This window comes from Leptodactylus fuscus, chromosome 3 (genome assembly GCF_031893055.1).
Source record: "Leptodactylus fuscus isolate aLepFus1 chromosome 3, aLepFus1.hap2, whole genome shotgun sequence".
Lineage (NCBI taxonomy): Eukaryota > Metazoa > Chordata > Amphibia > Anura > Leptodactylidae > Leptodactylus > Leptodactylus fuscus.
This window is the reverse complement of record NC_134267.1, coordinates 74,997,402-75,018,775: the sequence shown is the minus strand read 5'-3', so window position 1 is coordinate 75,018,775 and position 21,374 is coordinate 74,997,402.

Genomic DNA, 21,374 nt, shown 5'->3' with positions numbered 1-21,374 from the left:
GTAACGGCACAGTAAATAGATAGTGATCAAGGGGTCCCCATGGGAGCAGCCTGAGGCCGAAGAGAAAAAGCTGCCTCAGGAAGCAGGCACCTTGAGCCACATATGGTGGACATGCCCAGTGCTGTCACCATTATGGTCACATGTTGAACAGCGAATTAAACAAGTAGCGACACAGGACTTTACACTCTCTCCAGAGATCATATTTTTAGCGCTGAACACCCCCCAATATAGGACTCAAAAAGATATTCTCATAAATCATCTAATAGCCTCAGCGAAACTGTTGATTCCCAAATATTGACTTCAAACCACCCCTCCATCGAACAAAGAATGGGAAAATAAAGTACGACAAATCCTACACTTTGAAGAATTGTTGAGTTGGTCCAATAGGACACACTCGCACTTTTTGAAAATATGGGCCCCCTGGATTGCCTTGCCGCGGGACTAGCAGTAAAATTCGGACGATTGACCTCTTTCTTTACCTGGACTTATCTGCTTTGCTATCTTCTGACCTTTTCTTCTTCTTCCCACCCCATCCCCTCGTCTTTTCCTTTTGTTTGTTTAATGTTAAATGTTGATTGTTTAATGGGTTATAATTAGAGATGAGCGAACACTAAAATGTTCGAGGTTCGAAATTCGATTCGAACAGCCGCTCAATGTTCGTGTGTTCGAACGGGTTTCGAACCCCATTATAGTCTATGGGGAACAGATACTCGTTAAGGGGGAAACCCAAATCCGTGTCTGGAGGGTCACCAAGTCCACTATGACACCCCAGGAAATGATGCCAACACCTCTGGAATGACACTGGGACAGCAGGGGAAGCATGTCTGGGGGCATCTAACACACCAAAGACCCTCTATTACCCCAACATCACAGCCTAACAACTACACACTTTACACACTCAATACCACCTCTCTGACAGTAGGAAAACACCTTGAAACATGTGTATTTGGCACTTGCAGTGAGGAGAGCTTGTCACCAGCAGTGAATTTGGCCCTTGTAGTAAGTTGAGGTTGGCACCAACATTTGTTTTGAAAATCAGGGTGGATTGAGCCTCTAACCAGCAGAGTTTGGGCAAATTCATGGTGGAGGGAGCCTCTAAAAACCCCAGTTTGGACCAATTCATGGTGGAGGGAGCCTCTAAAAACCCCAGTTTAGACCAATTCATGGTGGAGGGAGCCTCTAACCAGCCCAGTTTGGGCAAATTCATGGTGGAGGGAGCCTCTAAAAAACCCAGTTTGGACCAATTCATGGTGGAGGGAGCCTCTAACCAGCCCAGTTTGGGCAAATTCATGGTGGAGGGAGCCTCTAAACAGCCCAGTTTGGGCAAATTCATGGTGGAGGGAGCCTCTAAACAGCCCAGTTTGGACCAATTCATGGTGGAGGGAGCCTCTAAAAAACCCAGTTTGGACCAATTCATGGTGGAGGGAGCCTCTAACCAGCCCAGTTTGGACCAATTAATGGTGGAGGGAGCCTCTAAACAGCCAAGTTTTGGGAAATTCATGGTGGAGGGAGCCTCTAACCAGCCCAGTTTGGACCAATTCATGGTGGAGGGAGCCTCTAACCAGCCCAGTTTGGGCAAATTCATGGTGGAGGGAGCCTCTAAACAGCCCAGTTTGGACCAATTAATGGTGGAGGGAGCCTCTAACCAGCCCAGTTTGGACCAATTAATGGTGGAGGGAGCCTCTAACCAGCCCAGTTTGGGCAAATTCATGGTGGAGGGAGCCTCTAAAAAACCCAGTTTGGACCAATTCATGGTGGAGGGAGCCTCTAAACAGCCAAGTTTTGGGAAATTCATGGTGGAGGGAGCCCCTAAAAACCCCAGTTTGGACCAATTCATGGTGGAGGGAGCCTCTAAACAGCCCAGTTTGGGCAAATTCATGGTGGAGGGAGCCTCTAACCAGCCCAGTTTGGACCAATTAATGGTGGAGGGAGCCTCTAACCAGCCCAGTTTGGGCAAATTCATGGTGGAGGGAGACTCTAAAAAACCCAGTTTGGACCAATTCATGGTGGAGGGAGCCTCTAACCAGCCCAGTTTGGGCAAATTCATGGTGGAGGGAGCCTCTAAACAGCCCAGTTTGGACCAATTCATGGTGGAGGGAGCCTCTAAACAGCCCAGTTTGGACCAATTAATGGTGGAGGGAGCCTCTAAACAGCCAAGTTTTGGGAAATTCATGGTGGAGGGAGCCTCTAAACAGCCCAGTTTGGGCAAATTCATGGTGGAGGGAGCCTCTAACCAGCCCAGTTTGGACCAATTAATGGTGGAGGGAGCCTCTAAACAGCCAAGTTTTGGGAAATTCATGGTGGAGGGAGCCTCTAACCAGCCCAGTTTGGACCAATTCATGGTGGAGGGAGCCTCTAAAAAACCCAGTTTGGACCAATTCATGGTGGAGGGAGCCTCTAAACAGCCCAGTTTGGGCAAATTCATGGTGGAGGGAGCCTCTAACCAGCCCAGTTTGGACCAATTAATGGTGGAGGGAGCCTCTAAACAGCCAAGTTTTGGGAAATTCATGGTGGAGGGAGCCTCTAACCAGCCCAGTTTGGACCAATTCATGGTGGAGGGAGCCTCTAAAAAACCCAGTTTGGACCAATTCATGGTGGAGGGAGCCTCTAAACAGCCCAGTTTGGGCAAATTCATGGTGGAGGGAGCCTCTAACCAGCCCAGTTTGGACCAATTAATGGTGGAGGGAGCCTCTAAACAGCCCAGTTTGGGCAAATTCATGGTGGAGGGAGCCTCTAAAAACCCCCAGTTTGGACCAATTCATGGTAGAGGGAGCCTCTAAACAGCCAAGTTTTGGGAAATTCATGGTGGAGGGAGCCCCTAAAAACCCCAGTTTGGACCAATTCATGGTGGAGGGAGCCTCTAAACAGCCCAGTTTGGGCAAATTCATGGTGGAGGGAGCCTCTAACCAGCCCAGTTTGGACCAATTAATGGTGGAGGGAGCCTCTAACCAGCCCAGTTTGGGCAAATTCATGGTGGAGGGAGCCTCTAAAAAACCCAGTTTGGACCAATTCATGGTGGAGGGAGCCTCTAACCAGCCCAGTTTGGACCAATTAATGGTGGAGGGAGCCTCTAAACAGCCAAGTTTGGACCAATTCATGGTGGAGGGAGCCTCTAAAAAACCCAGTTTGGACCAATTCATGGTGGAGGGAGCCTCTAACCAGCCCAGTTTGGGCAAATTCATGGTGGAGGGAGCCTCTAAACAGCCCAGTTTGGGCAAATTCATGGTGGAGGGAGCCTCTAACCAGCCCAGTTTGGACCAATTAATGGTGGAGGGACCCTCTAACCAGCCCAGTTTGGGCAAATTCATGGTGGAGGGAGCCTCTAAAAAACCCAGTTTGGACCAATTCATGGTGGAGGGAGCCTCTAACCAGCCCAGTTTGGGCAAATTAATGGTGGAGGGAGCCTCTAAACAGCCCAGTTTGGGCAAATTCATGGTGGAGGGAGCCTCTAAAAAGCCCAGTTTGGACCAATTCATGGTGGAGGGAGCCTCTAAACAGCCCAGTTTGGACCAATTAATGGTGGAGGGAGCCTCTAAACAGCCAAGTTTTGGGAAATTCATGGTGGAGGGAGCCTCTAAACAGCCCAGTTTGGGCAAATTCATGGTGGAGGGAGCCTCTAACCAGCCCAGTTTGGACCAATTAATGGTGGAGGGAGCCTCTAAACAGCCAAGTTTTGGGAAATTCATGGTGGAGGGAGCCTCTAACCAGCCCAGTTTGGACCAATTCATGGTGGAGGGAGCCTCTAAAAAACCCAGTTTGGACCAATTCATGGTGGAGGGAGCCTCTAAACAGCCCAGTTTGGGCAAATTCATGGTGGAGGGAGCCTCTAACCAGCCCAGTTTGGACCAATTAATGGTGGAGGGAGCCTCTAAACAGCCAAGTTTTGGGAAATTCATGGTGGAGGGAGCCCCTAAAAACCCCAGTTTGGACCAATTCATGGTGGAGGGAGCCTCTAAACAGCCCAGTTTGGGCAAATTCATGGTGGAGGGAGCCTCTAACCAGCCCAGTTTGGACCAATTAATGGTGGAGGGAGCCTCTAAACAGCCAAGTTTTGGGAAATTCATGGTGGAGGGAGCCCCTAAAAACCCCAGTTTGGACCAATTCATGGTGGAGGGAGCCTCTAAACAGCCCAGTTTGGGCAAATTCATGGTGGAGGGAGCCTCTAAAAACCCCCAGTTTGGACCAATTCATGGTGGAGGGAGCCTCTAAAAACCCCAGTTTGGACCAATTCATGGTGGAGGGAGCCTCTAAAAACCCCAGTTTGGACCAATTCATGGTGGAGGGAGCCGCTAAACAGCCCAGTTTGGACCAATTCATGGTGGAGGGAGCCTCTAACCAGCAGAGTTGGTGGAAATCAGGGTGGAGGGAGCCTCTAACCAGCAGAGTTGGGGGAAATCAGGGTGGAGGGAGCCTAGTATTAGCAGAATTGTGCAACGCTTATGGTGGATGAGTATGAGGATGCGGAGGAATTGGAGAGGTTGAGTACAGACATGGAGTTTCATGTTGGGGTGCTTTACACAGGTGGGCACAAAAATGACGGCTCTACCCAGTGGTGGTTCATTTTTATCAAAGTGAGCCGGTCGGCACTCTCAGCTGACAGACGGGTGCGCTTGTCAGTGATGATGCCACCGGCTGCACTGAACACCCTCTCAGATAGGATGCTGGCGGCAGGACAGGACAGCACCTCCAAGGCATATAGGGCAAGTTCAAGCCACAGGTCCAACTTCGACACCCAATACGTGTAGGGCGCAGAGGGGTCGGAGAGGACAGGGCTGTGGTCGGAAAGGTATTCCCGCAACATGCGCCTATACTTCTCACGCCTGGTGACACTAGGACCCTCCGTGGCGGCACTTTGGCGAGGGGGTGCCATCAAGGTGTCCCAGACCTTAGACAGTGTGCCCCTCGTTTGTGTGGACCGGTGAGAACTTGGTTGCCTACTGGAGGAACTGCCCTCCCTGCCGCCAACGTCACATGCTGGAAACATCTCCATCATATTCTGCACCAATTGCCTGTGGCAAGCATTGATGCGATTGGCCCTCCCCTCTACCGGAATAAAAGACGAGATGTTGTTTTTATACCGGGGGTCAAGGATAGCAAAGATCCAGTACTGGTTGTCCTCCATGATTTTGACAATACGCTTGTCGGTTGTAAAGCACCCCAACATAAACTCAGCCATGTCTGCCACAGTGTTAGTTGGCATGACTCCTCTGGCCCCACCGGAAAGTTCAATCTCCATTTCCTCCTCATCCTCCATGTCTACCCATCCGCGCTGCAACAATGGGACGATTCGAAGTTGCACGGAAGGCTCCTGTATCACCATCACATCATCGGACAACTCTTCTTCCTCCTCCTCCTCCTCCTCCTCCATTAAACGCAGTGAAGCGGACAGATGTGTGGACCTACTCTCCAGCTGTGACGGATCGGATGCTATCCCTAACTCCTCTGTGTGATCTGAGTTATCCCTGATGTCAATCAGGGATTCTCTCAGAACACACAAGAGCGGGATTGTAAGGCTCACCATCGCATCCTCAGAGCTCACCCTCCTTGTGGACTCCTCAAAGACCCGTAGGATGTCACAAAGGTCTCTCATCCATGGCTACTCATGGATGTGAAACTGAGGCAGCTGACTTTGTGGCACCCTAGGGTTTTGTAGCTGGTATTCCATCAAAGGTCTCTGCTGCTCAACCACTCTATTCAACATCTGAAACGTTGAGTTCCAGCGTGTGGGGACGTCGCACAAAAGCCGGTGTTGTGGCACATGCAGGCGTTGCTGGAGAGATTTTAAGCTAGCAGCGGCTACTGTCGACTTGCGAAAGTGGGCACACATGCGCCGCACTTTCACCACTAGCTCTGGAACATTGGGGTAGCTCTTTAGGAAACGTTGCACCACTAGGTTGAAGACGTGGGCCAGGCATGGAACATGTTGGAGTCCGGCAAGCTCCAGAGCTGCTACCAGGTTCCAGCCGTTATCACAAACGACCATGCCTGGGCCCAGGTGCAGCGGCTCAAACCATATTGCCGTCTCATCGAGAAGGGCATCCCTCACCTCGGAGGCAGTGTGCTGTCTGTCCCCCAAGCTGATCAGCTTCAGCACAGCCTGCTGACGTCTATCAACGCCAGTGCTGCAACGTTTCCAACTCGTAGCTGGGGTCAATCTAACAGCGGAGGAGGAGGCGGTGGCGGAGGAGGAGGCGGTGGCGGAGGAGGAGGCGGTAGAGGAGGAGGAGGAGGGGGGTGTTCTTCTCGTGTCCCTGCCAGGAATGTTAGGCGGGGAAACGAGGTACACCGGGCCAGTTTGGGAAGCAGTCCCAGCCTCAACTACATTCACCCAGTGTGCCGTCAGTGAAATGTAGCGTCCCTGTCCGCATGCACTTGTCCACGCGTCGGTGGTCAAGTGGACCTTTGTGCAAAGCGCGGAACTAAGGGCCCGCCTGATGTTGAGTGACACGTGCTGGTGCAAGGCGGGGACGGCACACCGGGAGAAGTAGTGACGGCTAGGGATGGCATAGCGAGGTGCCGCAGTTGCCATCAGGTCCAGGAAGGCGGGAGTTTCAACAAGCCGGAACGCCAACATCTCCTGGGCCAGCAGTTTAGCGATGTTGGCGTTCAAGGCTTGCGCGTGTGGGTGGTTAGCAGTGTATTTCTGCCGCCGCTCCAATGTCTGAGAGATGGTGGGTTGTTGTAAAGAAGCGCCTGATGGTGCCTTTGATGGTGCAGGAGAAGGAGATAAGACAGGAACAGGGGAGGATGAGGGAGAAGTCAACAAAGTGGCGGAGGCAGATGAAGTGGTGTCCTGGCTCGTCCTCTGGAGTGCATCGCCAGCACAGTCAGCAGTGGCAGTGGCAGAGGCAGTGGCAGTGGCGTGAACGGCAGGCGGCCTTTGTCCTGCCGTTGCTGCCTGCCACTGATTCCAGTGCTTGGATTCCAAATGACGGCGCATTGAAGTGGTGGACAGGTTGCTCTTCTCAGAGCCCCTAATCAATTTCGAGAGGCAAATTGTGCAGACAACACTATATCTGTCCTCTGCGCATTCCTTGAAAAAACTCCACACCTTCGAGAAACGTGCCCTCGAGGTGGGAGTTTTTCGGGGCTGGGTACGAACTGGAACATCTTGGGAGATTCCGGGTGTGGCCTGGCTTCGCCTAAGCTGCTGACCTCTGCCTCTGCCTCTAGCTACCCTTTTTGGTGCTGCACCTGCCTCAACATCCACACTACTTTCCCCGCTTGACATCCCCCCTGTCCAGGTCGGGTCAGTGTCCTCATCATCCACCACTTCCTCTTCCAACTCCTGTCTCATCTCCTCCTCCCGCACAATGCGCCGGTCAACTGGATGCCCTGACGGCAACTGCGTCACATCATCGTCGATGAGGGTGGGTTGCTGGTCATCCACCACCAAATCGAACGGAGATGGAGGAGACTCTAGTGTTTGAGCATCTGGACACAGATGCTCCTCTGTTAGGTTTGTGGAATCGTGACGTGGAGAGGCAGGTTGAGGGACAATGAAAGGAGTGGAGAACAGCTCTGGGGAGCAGGGACAGTTTGGGTTATTGTTCTGTAAAGCTTCGGAATTTTGGGAGGAAGGAAGACAAGACTGTTGGGTAATAGGAGGAGAGGAGGCAGAGTCTGACTGGCTGCTGGACAATGTGCTGTAAGCGTTCTCTGACAGCCATTGCAAGACCTGTTCCTGGTTCTCGGGCCTACTAAGGTTTGTACCCTGCAGTTTAGTTAATGTGGCAAGCAACCCTGGCACTGTGGAGTGGCGCAATGCTTGCTGCCCCACAGGAGTAGGCACGGGACGCCCTGTGGCTTCACTGCTACCTTGCTCCCCAGAACCATTCCCCCGACCTCGCCCACGGCCTCGTCCACGTCCCTTTCCGGGAGCCTTGCGCATTTTGAATTCCTAGTTAGAAATTGGCACTGTATACCAGTAGTAAAAATTGTGGGTGCACGTAACCCCAATATATTCTTTGAATTACCAGTCAGAAACTGGCACTATATGGCAGTAGCAAGAAATGAGGGTATTTATAACCCCAATATATTCTTTGAATTCCCAGTCAGACAATGGCACTGTATACCAGTAGTAAAAATTGTGGGTGCACGTAACCCCAATATATTCTTTGAATTACCAGTCAGAAACTGGCACTATATGGCAGTAGCAAGAAATGAGGGTATTTGTATTCCCAATATATTCTTTGAATTCCCAGTCAGACAATGGCACTGTATACCAGTAGTAAAAATTGTGGGTGCACGTAACCCCAATATATTCTTTGAATTACCAGTCAGAAACTGGCACTATATGGCAGTAGCAAGAAATGAGGGTATTTGTATTCCCAATATATTCTTTGAATTCCCAGTCAGACAATGGCACTGTATACCAGTAGTAAAAATTGTGGGTGCACGTAACCCCAATATATTCTTTGAATTACCAGTCAGAAACTGGCACTATATGGCAGTAGCAAGAAATGAGGGTATTTGTATTCCCAATATATTCTTTGAATTCCCAGTCAGACAATGGCACTGTATACCAGTAGTAAAAATTGTGGGTGCACGTAACCCCAATATATTCTTTGAATTACCAGTCAGAAACTGGCACTATATGGCAGTAGCAAGAAATGAGGGTATTTATAACCCCAATATATTCTTTGAATTCCCAGTCAGACAATGGCACTGTATTCCAGTAGTAAAAATTGTGGGTGCACGTAACCCCAATATATTCTTTGAATTACCAGTCAGAAACTGGCACTATATGGCAGTAGCAAGAAATGAGGGTATTTGTATTCCCAATATATTCTTTGAATTCCCAGTCAGACAATGGCACTGTATACCAGTAGTAAAAATTGTGGGTGCACGTAACCCCAATATATTCTTTGAATTACCAGTCAGAAACTGGCACTATATGGCAGTAGCAAGAAATGAGGGTATTTATAACCCCAATATATTCTTTGAATTCCCAGTCAGACAATGGCACTGTATACCAGTAGTAAAAATTGTGGGTGCACGTAATCCCAATATATTCTTTGAATTACCAGTCAGAAACTGGCACTATATGGCAGTAGCAAGAAATGAGGGTATTTATAACCCCAATATATTCTTTGAATTCCCAGTCAGACAATGGCACTGTATACCAGTAGTAAAAATTGTGGGTGCACGTAACCCCAATATATTCTTTGAATTACGAGTCAGAAACTGGCACTATATGGCAGTAGCAAGAAATGAGGGTATTTGTATTCCCAATATATTCTTTGAATTCCCAGTCAGACAATGGCACTGTATACCAGTAGTAAAAATTGTGGGTGCACGTAACCCCAATATATTCTTTGAATTACCAGTCAGAAACTGGCACTATATGGCAGTAGCAAGAAATGAGGGTATTTATAACCCCAATATATTCTTTGAATTCCCAGTCAGACAATGGCACTGTATACCAGTAGTATAAATTGTGGGTGCACGTAACCCCAATATATTCTTTGAATTACCAGTCAGAAACTGGCACTATATGGCAGTAGCAAGAAATGAGGGTATTTGTATTCCCAATATATTCTTTGAATTCCCAGTCAGACAATGGCACTGTATACCAGTAGTAAAAATTGTGGGTGCACGTAACCCCAATATATTCTTTGAATTACCAGTCAGAAACTGGCACTATATGGCAGTAGCAAGAAATGAGGGTATTTATAACCCCAATATATTCTTTGAATTCCCAGTCAGACAATGGCACTGTATACCAGTAGTAAAAATTGTGGGTGCACGTAACCCCAATATATTCTTTGAATTACCAGTCAGAAACTGGCACTATATGGCAGTAGCAAGAAATGAGGGTATTTGTATTCCCAATATATTCTTTGATTTCCCAGTCAGACAATGGCACTGTATACCAGTAGTAAAAATTGTGGGTGCACGTAACCCCAATATATTCTTTGAATTACCAGTCAGAAACTGGCACTATATGGCAGTAGCAAGAAATGAGGGTATTTATAACCCCAATATATTCTTTGAATTCCCAGTCAGACAATGGCACTGTATACCAGTAGTAAAAATTGTGGGTGCACGTAACCCCAATATATTCTTTGAATTACCAGTCAGAAACTGGCACTATATGGCAGTAGCAAGAAATGAGGGTATTTATAACCCCAATATATTCTTTGAATTCCCAGTCAGACAATGGCACTGTATACCAGTAGTAAAAATTGTGGGTGCACGTAACCCCAATATATTCTTTGAATTACCAGTCAGAAACTGGCACTATATGGCAGTAGCAAGAAATGAGGGTATTTATAACCCCAATATATTCTTTGAATTCCCAGTCAGACAATGGCACTGTATACCAGTAGTAAAAATTGTGGGTGCACGTAACCCCAATATATTCTTTGAATTACCAGTCAGAAACTGGCACTATATGGCAGTAGCAAGAAATGAGGGTATTTGTATTCCCAATATATTCTTTGAATTCCCAGTCAGACAATGGCACTGTATACCAGTAGTAAAAATTGTGGGTGCACGTAACCCCAATATATTCTTTGAATTACCAGTCAGAAACTGGCACTATATGGCAGTAGCAAGAAATGAGGGTATTTATAACCCCAATATATTCTTTGAATTCCCAGTCAGACAATGGCACTGTATACCAGTAGTAAAAATTGTGGGTGCACGTAACCCCAATATATTCTTTGAATTACCAGTCAGAAACTGGCACTATATGGCAGTAGCAAGAAATGAGGGTATTTGTATTCCCAATATATTCTTTGAATTCCCAGTCAGACAATGGCACTGTATACCAGTAGTAAAAATTGTGGGTGCACGTAACCCCAATATATTCTTTGAATTACCAGTCAGAAACTGGCACTATATGGCAGTAGCAAGAAATGAGGGTATTTGTATTCCCAATATATTCTTTGAATTCCCAGTCAGACAATGGCACTGTATACCAGTAGTAAAAATTGTGGGTGCACGTAACCCCAATATATTCTTTGAATTACCAGTCAGAAACTGGCACTATATGGCAGTAGCAAGAAATGAGGGTATTTATAACCCCAATATATTCTTTGAATTCCCAGTCAGACAATGGCACTGTATACCAGTAGTAAAAATTGTGGGTGCACGTAACCCCAATATATTCTTTGAATTACCAGTCAGAAACTGGCACTATATGGCAGTAGCAAGAAATGAGGGTATTTGTATTCCCAATATATTCTTTGAATTCCCAGTCAGACAATGGCACTGTATACCAGTAGTAAAAATTGTGGGTGCACGTAACCCCAATATATTCTTTGAATTACCAGTCAGAAACTGGCACTATATGGCAGTAGCAAGAAATGAGGGTATTTATAACCCCAATATATTCTTTGAATTCCCAGTCAGACAATGGCACTGTATACCAGTAGTAAAAATTGTGGGTGCACGTAACCCCAATATATTCTTTGAATTACCAGTCAGAAACTGGCACTATATGGCAGTAGCAAGAAATGAGGGTATTTATAACCCCAATATATTCTTTGAATTCCCAGTCAGACAATGGCACTGTATACCAGTAGTAATAATTGTGGGTGCACGTAACCCCAATATATTCTTTGAATTACCAGTCAGAAACTGGCACTATATGGCAGTAGCAAGAAATGAGGGTATTTATAACCCCAATATATTCTTTGAATTCCCAGTCAGACAATGGCACTGTATACCAGTAGTAAAAATTGTGGGTGCACGTAACCCCAATATATTCTTTGAATTACCAGTCAGAAACTGGCACTATATGGCAGTAGCAAGAAATGAGGGTATTTGTATTCCCAATATATTCTTTGAATTCCCAGTCAGACAATGGCACTGTATACCAGTAGTAAAAATTGTGGGTGCACGTAACCCCAATATATTCTTTGAATTACCAGTCAGAAACTGGCACTATATGGCAGTAGCAAGAAATGAGGGTATTTGTATTCCCAATATATTCTTTGAATTCCCAGTCAGACAATGGCACTGTATACCAGTAGTAAAAATTGTGGGTGCACGTAACCCCAATATATTCTTTGAATTACCAGTCAGAAACTGGCACTATATGGCAGTAGCAAGAAATGAGGGTATTTATAACCCCAATATATTCTTTGAATTCCCAGTCAGACAATGGCACTGTATACCAGTAGTAAAAATTGTGGGTGCACGTAACCCCAATATATTCTTTGAATTACCAGTCAGAAACTGGCACTATATGGCAGTAGCAAGAAATGAGGGTATTTGTATTCCCAATATATTTTTTGAATTCCCAGTCAGACAATGGCACTGTATACCAGTAGTAAAAATTGTGGGTGCACGTAACCCCAATATATTCTTTGAATTACCAGTCAGAAACTGGCACTATATGGCAGTAGCAAGAAATGAGGGTATTTATAACCCCAATATATTCTTTGAATTCCTAGTCAGACAATGGCACTGTATACCAGTAGTAAAAATTGTGGGTGCACGTAACCCCAATATATTCTTTGAATTACCAGTCAGAAACTGGCACTATATGGCAGTAGCAAGAAATGAGGGTATTTGTATTCCCAATATATTCTTTGAATTCCCAGTCAGACAATGGCACTGTATACCAGTAGTAAAAATTGTGGGTGCACGTAACCCCAATATATTCTTTGAATTACCAGTCAGAAACTGGCACTATATGGCAGTAGCAAGAAATGAGGGTATTTATAACCCCAATATATTCTTTGAATTCCCAGTCAGACAATGGCACTGTATACCAGTAGTAAAAATTGTGGGTGCACGTAACCCCAATATATTCTTTGAATTACCAGTCAGAAACTGGCACTATATGGCAGTAGCAAGAAATGAGGGTATTTGTATTCCCAATATATTCTTTGAATTCCCAGTCAGACAATGGCACTGTATACCAGTAGTAAAAATTGTGGGTGCACGTAACCCCAATATATTCTTTGAATTACCAGTCAGAAACTGGCACTATATGGCAGTAGCAAGAAATGAGGGTATTTATAACCCCAATATATTCTTTGAATTCCCAGTCAGACAATGGCACTGTATACCAGTAGTAAAAATTGTGGGTGCACGTAACCCCAATATATTCTTTGAATTACCAGTCAGAAACTGGCACTATATGGCAGTAGCAAGAAATGAGGGTATTTGTATTCCCAATATATTCTTTGAATTCCCAGTCAGGCAATGGCACTGTATACCAGTAGTAAAAATTGTGGGTGCACGTAACCCCAATATATTCTTTGAATTACCAGTCAAAAACTGGCACTATATGGCAGTAGCAAGAAATGAGGGTATTTATAACCCCAATATATTCTTTGAATTCCCAGTCAGACAATGGCACTGTATACCAGTAGTAAAAATTGTGGGTGCACGTAACCCCAATATATTCTTTGAATTACCAGTCAGAAACTGGCACTATATGGCAGTAGCAAGAAATGAGGGTATTTGTATTCCCAATATATTCTTTGAATTCCCAGTCAGACAATGGCACTGTATACCAGTAGTAAAAATTGTGGGTGCACGTAACCCCAATATATTCTTTGAATTACCAGTCAGAAACTGGCACTATATGGCAGTAGCAAGAAATGAGGGTATTTATAACCCCAATATATTCTTTGAATTCCCAGTCAGACAATGGCACTGTATACCAGTAGTAAAAATTGTGGGTGCACGTAACCCCAATATATTCTTTGAATTACCAGTCAGAAACTGGCACTATATGGCAGTAGCAAGAAATGAGGGTATTTGTATTCCCAATATATTCTTTGAATTCCCAGTCAGACAATGGCACTGTATACCAGTAGTAAAAATTGTGGGTGCACGTAACCCCAATATATTCTTTGAATTACCAGTCAGAAACTGGCACTATATGGCAGTAGCAAGAAATGAGGGTATTTGTATTCCCAATATATTCTTTGAATTCCCAGTCAGACAATGGCACTGTATACCAGTAGTAAAAATTGTGGGTGCACGTAACCCCAATATATTCTTTGAATTCCCAGTCAGACAATGGCACTATATACCAGTAGCAAGAAATTAGGGTATTTATAACCCCAATATATTCTTTGAATTACCAGTCAGAAACTGGCACTATATGGCAGTAGCAAAAATAGTGGGTGTATATAGCCCCAATTCTATTGCTAGGGGACTTGCAGGGTATTTCTGGGGTGAAGGTGGGGGGGCACACCGTTGGAACGGGTATCGGGGGTATATATCGGGTATACGGGAATACACTGACAGTGTATTCCATTCAGGATCCTGGGAAAGCTGGGTTGCGGCGATTGAGCCCGTCAGTGCCACGTTACACTGACAAGCTTCTCCCTGGAATTGAAGTTATATGTAAGCCCAATATATTCTTTGAATTCCCAGTGAGACAATGGCACCATATGGCAGTAGCAAAAATAGTGGGTGTATATAGCCCCAATCCTATTGCTAGGGGACTTGCAGGGTATTTCTGGGGTGAAGGTGGGGGGGCACACCGTTGGAACGGGTATCGGGGGTATATATCGGGTATACGGGAATACACTGACAGTGTATTCCATTCAGGATCCTGGGAAAGCTGGGTTGCGGCGATTGAGCCCGTCAGTGCCACGTTACACTGACAAGCTTCTCCCTGGAATTTAGCTCTTACAAGAGCTGTTGTGGTTGTCTTCTCCTTCCTATCTAGCCTGTCCCTGCCTACCCAGAATCTAAGCCCTAGCTAACTGGACGGAAACCTCCGTCCCCGGTGAATTGCAAGCTCAGAATGACGCGAACCTGGGCGGCGCTGTTCTTTTAAATTAGAGGTCACATGTTTTCGGCAGCCAATGGGTTTTGCCTACTTTTTTCAACGTCACCGGTGTCGTAGTTCCTGTCCCACCTACCCTGCGCTGTTATTGGAGCAAAAAAGGCGCCAGGGAAGGTGGGAGGGGAATCGAGTAATGGCGCACTTTACCACGCGGTGTTCGATTCGATTCGAACATGCCGAACAGCCTAATATCCGATCGAACATGAGTTCGATAGAACACTGTTCGCTCATCTCTAGTTATAATCGCAGTACCCCTCGAAGCAATAAGAATGCATACTTAGCTCGAGATGGTCTTATGCTTCCATATTTGATTCTTCTTTACCTTCTACATGGACTATTCAAAGAGACTTTTAACATCTAACTGATATTGTCTATTGACTCAGGCCTTCCATGTATTGACGATGTTAACACTATTACCATTGCTAGAAATTTTTGGACTCACTGCGAAATTTCTTTCTATTCTGTATACCGCATTTGTTTGTTACCCTTATAAAAAATGTCTCAATAAAAATTGTATTAAAAAAAAAGCTGCCTTATTAGATTCCACATATGAGATCCAAAGGGACAACTGGGAACGTAATTTGGCGTAAGTATGGTTTTTATTGGACAACAGACGTTCCAAGGTGCAAGCTAAGTCCACATGGTGGAACAATTCAGCTACGGTTAAACAAAGAGCGGACTTCCACTGACGAGCGATCATGGTCCGAGCTGCGAGCACAATCTGTCCCAGAACGACCTGCATCTCTGAGGGAGAACTACCAACATCTAAGAAGCATAGGGCGAGACCAGGAGAAGGACTGATATCAAAACCAGCTATAGCGGACATGAAGTGAAATACCGCTATCCAGAAAGCTCGAACCGGAGGGCAATCCCACCACAAGTGCAAGAAGGAACCTACTTGGCCACATCCCCTCCAGCAGAGTCTGGAGCAAGAAGAATCAATGTGCGCCATTTGGGTTGGGGTCCTATACCACGGCAGCATAATTTTCAAGCCCGTTTCCCAATGAGACGCCCCCCTAGATACACGTTTAACAAACCCAGCTGCGGCATACCAGTCCGACAGAGGGATGGTTCTGGCAAGATCCGCCTCCCAACGGAGCAGGTGAAGAGGCTTGACCCGCTCCGGGGGAACCGAGAAAAAGCCATAAAACACAGACAACCCACCTCTAACAGGCGAGGACCTATTCCACAGCTTTAAGGCTAGTCTAGGAAAGGTCAATCTAGAGGGCTCGTAGGATTGAAAAAAATGACACAACTGTAAATATTTAAAGAAGTCCGCTTTAGGGAGATGGAACTCTTCCTGTAACATAGAGAATGACTTAAGCCCGTCATCAGAGTACAAATGGGCCACTTTATAGAGACCCCTAGAGACCCACCCACGGAGTCGCAGTTGAGGAAGAAAAGAGGTCAAATATAATAGGGGTAACTTCGACAAAGGGACCAGGTCATCTTTGGAGGTATACGACAGAAAGTAACGCCAAGCAGACACTAAGGCCCTAATACTCAGCAAGGGAGAGGAAGTGATGGGGAGGTTCAGATCTTTAGGACGTAAAATACTCATAAGCGGGGCATCCAGAAGGCTTTCCTCAATTTCGGCCCAACGCCATTTAGAAGTCTCATCCCACCCAACCTTGAGTTGATCAAGGATAGACGCCATATAATATTTCCTAACATCTGGGATACCCGCACCCCCATGGGACCAAGGACGCGTCATCACCTTAAGTCGGACCCTGGATCTCTTACCCTCCCATATATATTTGGATAGAATAGACTGTAATTTAGTAAAATACGAGTCAGGGAGGGGGATGGCAACTGTGCGAAACATATACAAAATTAGAGGTAACACCATCATTTTGACAATGGCGATTCTGCTAGCCCAAGACAACATCGGTTGTGAGAAGGAGGTGAGGAGAGAAGTAATCTTAGTCAGAAGGGGGATATAATTGGCAGAGAACAGATCAGAACTAGGGGCCGTCAGGGAGATGCTAAGGTAAGCTATGCGGGAATCATTCCATTGGTAGGGGAATTGAATACTAAGATTCCGTCTCAACGAGGGAGAGATAACAACAGGCAAGATCTGTGACTTAGAGGAATTTACTTTATAATAAGAAACTTTACCAAATCTCCCTAGGGCGTCCGTAGCAGCACTCAAGGAGGGACCGGGGGAAGTCAGGGCCAGTATAACATCATCAGCATATAGGCCAATTTTATGTTGCTGGCGGCCCACAGTAATACCCTCAATATTTTCCGCCATCCGAATGGACTCCATCACCAACGCAAAGATAATAGGGGAAAGAGGGCAACCCTGGCGAGTACCATTCGAGATCCGAAAGGGCTCAGATAAGAAGCCCGATGAGAGCACACGAGCCGACGGGTGGGAGTATAGAGCTAGAATAGCAGATTTAAAGACGGGCCCCATACCAAACCTATCCAAAAGGCTAAGTAATCCCAGTGGACCCTATCACAAGCCTTCTCAGCATCCAAAGCCAGAAGCGAAGAAGGCGTACCATCCCTTTCAGCTTTTTGAATAAGGTCTATGAACCTCCGAGTACCGTCTGGAGCCTGCCTTCCAAATACAAAACCTACCTGGTCAGGGCTAACTAACTGGGGGAGAAGGAGAAGCAACCGCTCAGCAAGGATTTTAGCGTACAATTTGATATCTGTATTCAGAAGGGAAATCGGTCTAAAATTAGCCGGAACAGTGGGGGATTTGCCAGGTTTAGGGATGGTCACTATAATGGCCGACAACATTTCCTCCGGGAAGCATTGCTCCTCCGCCGCCTTCTTGTACACAGCTAAAAGATGAGGGGATAAAATATCTGCGTATTTCTTGTAATAGATCCCTGAGAAGCCGTCAGGGCCAGGAGACTTTAGTGGCTTCAGCGAGGCTATAGCTTCCGTAACCTCAAACAAGGTGATAGGAGAGGCCAGGGAGACAGATTGCGCAGGGGAAAGGCGGGGCAGGGCCACAGAGTCTAAGAATCTATCTATTTCCTCCTTAGATGGCTGGTACCTCTGGGGATCATCCCTAAGATTGTATAGAGACTTATAGTATAAGAGAAACTGCTCTGCAATGAGGCGGGGGTCAATTACTTTAGTACCCGAGTCATCCACAAGGTAGGCAATACGGGTCTTGGGGCGTGACTGTTTGATTTTTTTGGCCAAAAAGGCACTAGCCCTACTGTTATGCACGTAGGCCTGACATTGAAAACGCTTAAAAGCTAAGTCCTGCTGGCAAGCCAGAAGGCCCTGCAATCGAAGTTGACATTGCCTAATCTCCGCAGAAACAGTAGGGGTGGGATTAAGCTTATTAATTGCGGAGAGGGAGGATAGGGAGCGAAGTGCAGCATCTATGTCTTTAGACCGTTCTTTTTTTGCTTTCGCGCAGGCCTGAATAAGCATCCCTCGCATATATGCCTTATGGGCATTCCAGAGCACATGAGGGTCTGACACGGAGGGGGAATTGAGGGAAAAATACTCCCTCAGGGCCCCACGGAGGTGCTCACCATAGGAGGGATGATCTAGGATATACTCATTCAAGCACCACTGGGTAGGCATGGCAGTGGAGAATTTCTCATGCAGGGAAAGGGACACCGGAGCATGATCAGTCCAGGTGATCAACCCAATATCAGTAGATTCTGCCTGCATCAGCCCAATTTTATCAGTAAGAAAAAAGTCAATACGGGAATAGGAGGAGGATGAAGAGGAGAAATAACTATAATCTCGTTCCCCGCCGTGTTGACAACGCCAGACGTCATAAAGGCCCTGGTCAATCAAAGAGGAGGATAATATAGGGGAGCGCCTCTTGGGGTTGGAAGAGTCTAGGGAATTATCTATCAAACAATTAAAATCCCCACCAATGATTAACATACCAGTAGCAAAAGTTCGGATCTTGGAAAGCACAGATTTCCAATATTGCGCCTGGGAACGATTCGGGAGATAAACAGTTACCAAAGTATATTTAACATTATTGATAAGACAATTAAGCCCCAAAAACCGACCCTTGGGATCAACTAAAATGGAGTCAAGGGAAAAAGCTACTGAGTCCCGCACAGCAATAAGAAAACCCTTACGCTTAGCATTGCAAGAAGCCTGATATATATGAGGAAAAGAGGAGTTAGAGAACTTAGGGCTTTTGCCAGCGTAAAAGTGAGTCTCCTGGAGAAAAAGCACATCGCAGCGAAGGCGACGGGCCTCTCTCCAGACAGAACTCTGCTTACAGGGGCTATTTAGACCCCTAACATTAAGTGAAGATATACAGAGTACCATAATAATAAACTAGAGAGAAATGGCGAAAGACCCAGGTGGCTATACAAAAAAAACCAGGATACATAAAGTATATGTGAACAGGCATAAAAACCATACGACATTCCAGGTATATAAAACAAGAACAAAGAATGCGAACAAAACAGCATAGTGTCAAAAAACACCGAATAACCAAAAGTAATCAGCTGGGGGGGGAGGAAAACAGGTCAGTAACACTCAGTGAGAGTGAGTATTAGAAAGGCACACAGGTCACCTAAATCAAACAATAAAGTCAAATCAACATTAGGCAAGGCGAGTTAGTCTGCCGGAGCGGATAAAGGGTCACTTACGACCGCCCACCACAGTCCATTCCTTAGAGAGATGGGAGGGCCGCGCTGAAGATTCCGGATCAGATGAGAGAGATTCAGCAGGGGCAAGTTTCCATTTACGGAGAAGGGACATTCCCGCCTCCACGTCAGGAACGGAATGGAAAACCCCATTGCGGGGTATCAGCAATTTGGTAGGGAAGCCCCAACGATACCGCATGCCCCGTTCCCTGAGGATCTTGGTAATGGGAGCCAGTTCACGCCTGGCCTGCATAGTGGCTGCGGATAAATCAGGGAACAGAGATACTGATGCAAACGGGGCTGGTAAGGTACCACATTTTCTGGCTTCCGCAAGAATCGAGTCCTTAACCTGATAGAAATGGACCCTCGTTAAAACGTCTCTCGGGACATCCACTGGAGCAGAGTTCACTTTTGGAATACGATGGGTCCGATCCAGGGTGAGCTCAAGATCAGTGAGTTGTGGTAGAATTTTCTTAAAGAGACGCTGGACATAGGCCTCCAAGTCCTGCGATGCCACATCCTCAGGAACACCACGGATCTTGATGTTATTGCGTCTAGACCGATCCTCAGCGTCAGCAGCCTTAACTTTGAGCCATCTCACCTCCGCCTCAAGGGTGTTATGAGCGTCAACCAGTTCATTATGAGCAGATGAAAATTCCTCCATTTTATTTTCAAGATGGTCAGTCCGCTCTCCCAACGCATCGATATCTTGTCGCAGTTTGCCCACCACAGAGGAGACAGTTTTGTTAATCCCCGCCTGTAGGAGAACGAGCATCCCTTTCAATGTATCACACGTTACAGGGTCTGAGGAGGCCGGGAAATCCGAAATGTCCGAATGAACAAAATCAGAGGGAGTACCAGAGGCAGGTAGGACATCAGCGACCCGTTTACACACCGGCTCCTTAACAGATGAGGAACCCTGAGGGGACACCACAAAGCTTCTCTTACCACCATCGACCAGCAAGGGAGGACGCTCAGCTGAAAGGCAGCCTTCTTCAGGTAAAGAGACCACCAATTCAGACCGTGGAGGCGACTTCGCTGGGGAGTGGGAACCTGACGGTGAGGAAGGCAGAGAATGCGACATGTTGCTTGAGAAAAAGTCAGAAAGCTTCCTGGGGGTTTTAGAGGAAGATGGTTTCTTTCGAGGCATAATAGCAACAGTAAGGAAGGTCAGGGGCGCAACTTAGGAGGACAGGGCAGGAGAGCAGATCAATGCGGCAGGTCCAAAATTTGCGGAGCAGCACAGCAGGTCAGACAACAGCAGATTCCGTCAGGGCCATGGGAGGCGACCGGCAGGAGACCTAACAATCAGCTGAGAGCCGCCAGAGGTGACACTGTTGGCGATTTAATCAAACATAATGAAAGAAGTGGCCTGCAGCGGAGACATACAGGCAGTTACAAGTCCATGGGAGCCCAGTGTGAGGAGCCCCCCCTGGTGTTGGAGTAGGGGCTCGGCACTCACAAAGGGCTCAACCAAAAAGGCAGGGTGCAAGCCAGGTAATATGTAAAGCACAGTCCGGGAGAAAGGTGAGGAGCCCCCCCTGATGGTGGAGTAGGGGCTCAGCACTCACTGGAATTCCACAAGCAAAAACAGAAAACAGTCACTTACATGCACCTCCAGGACCAGAAAAAGCAGTGACAGCCTGAGGTGAAAGCAGCAGAAGGAGATCTCAGTATGTCCTTGAGACAGGCAGCAGGCAATCCACAGCAGGTTTCAGCAGACAGAGAAACCTAAGATGGCTGCCATCTCACATCCGGTAGTAGGCAGCAGGCTTCTTTTCGGCTTCCACTGAAGCAGAAGGACCGGAGGAGCACGCAATATCGGCGCCCAGGAGCTAGATGGACCCCGCTCACCACCAGGAAGGATCCGGAGGAGGCAAGACGGGACCCGACCGCTGCACAGCGCAAGGATGGTGAAGGCCCGGGCTTCAAGATGGCGGCGCGCCTCGGAGCGGTGAGTAGGCCTCAATAAGCAGGGAGTCCGCCGGCTCTCCCAGGGAGGGAGAAGGACTCAGTAA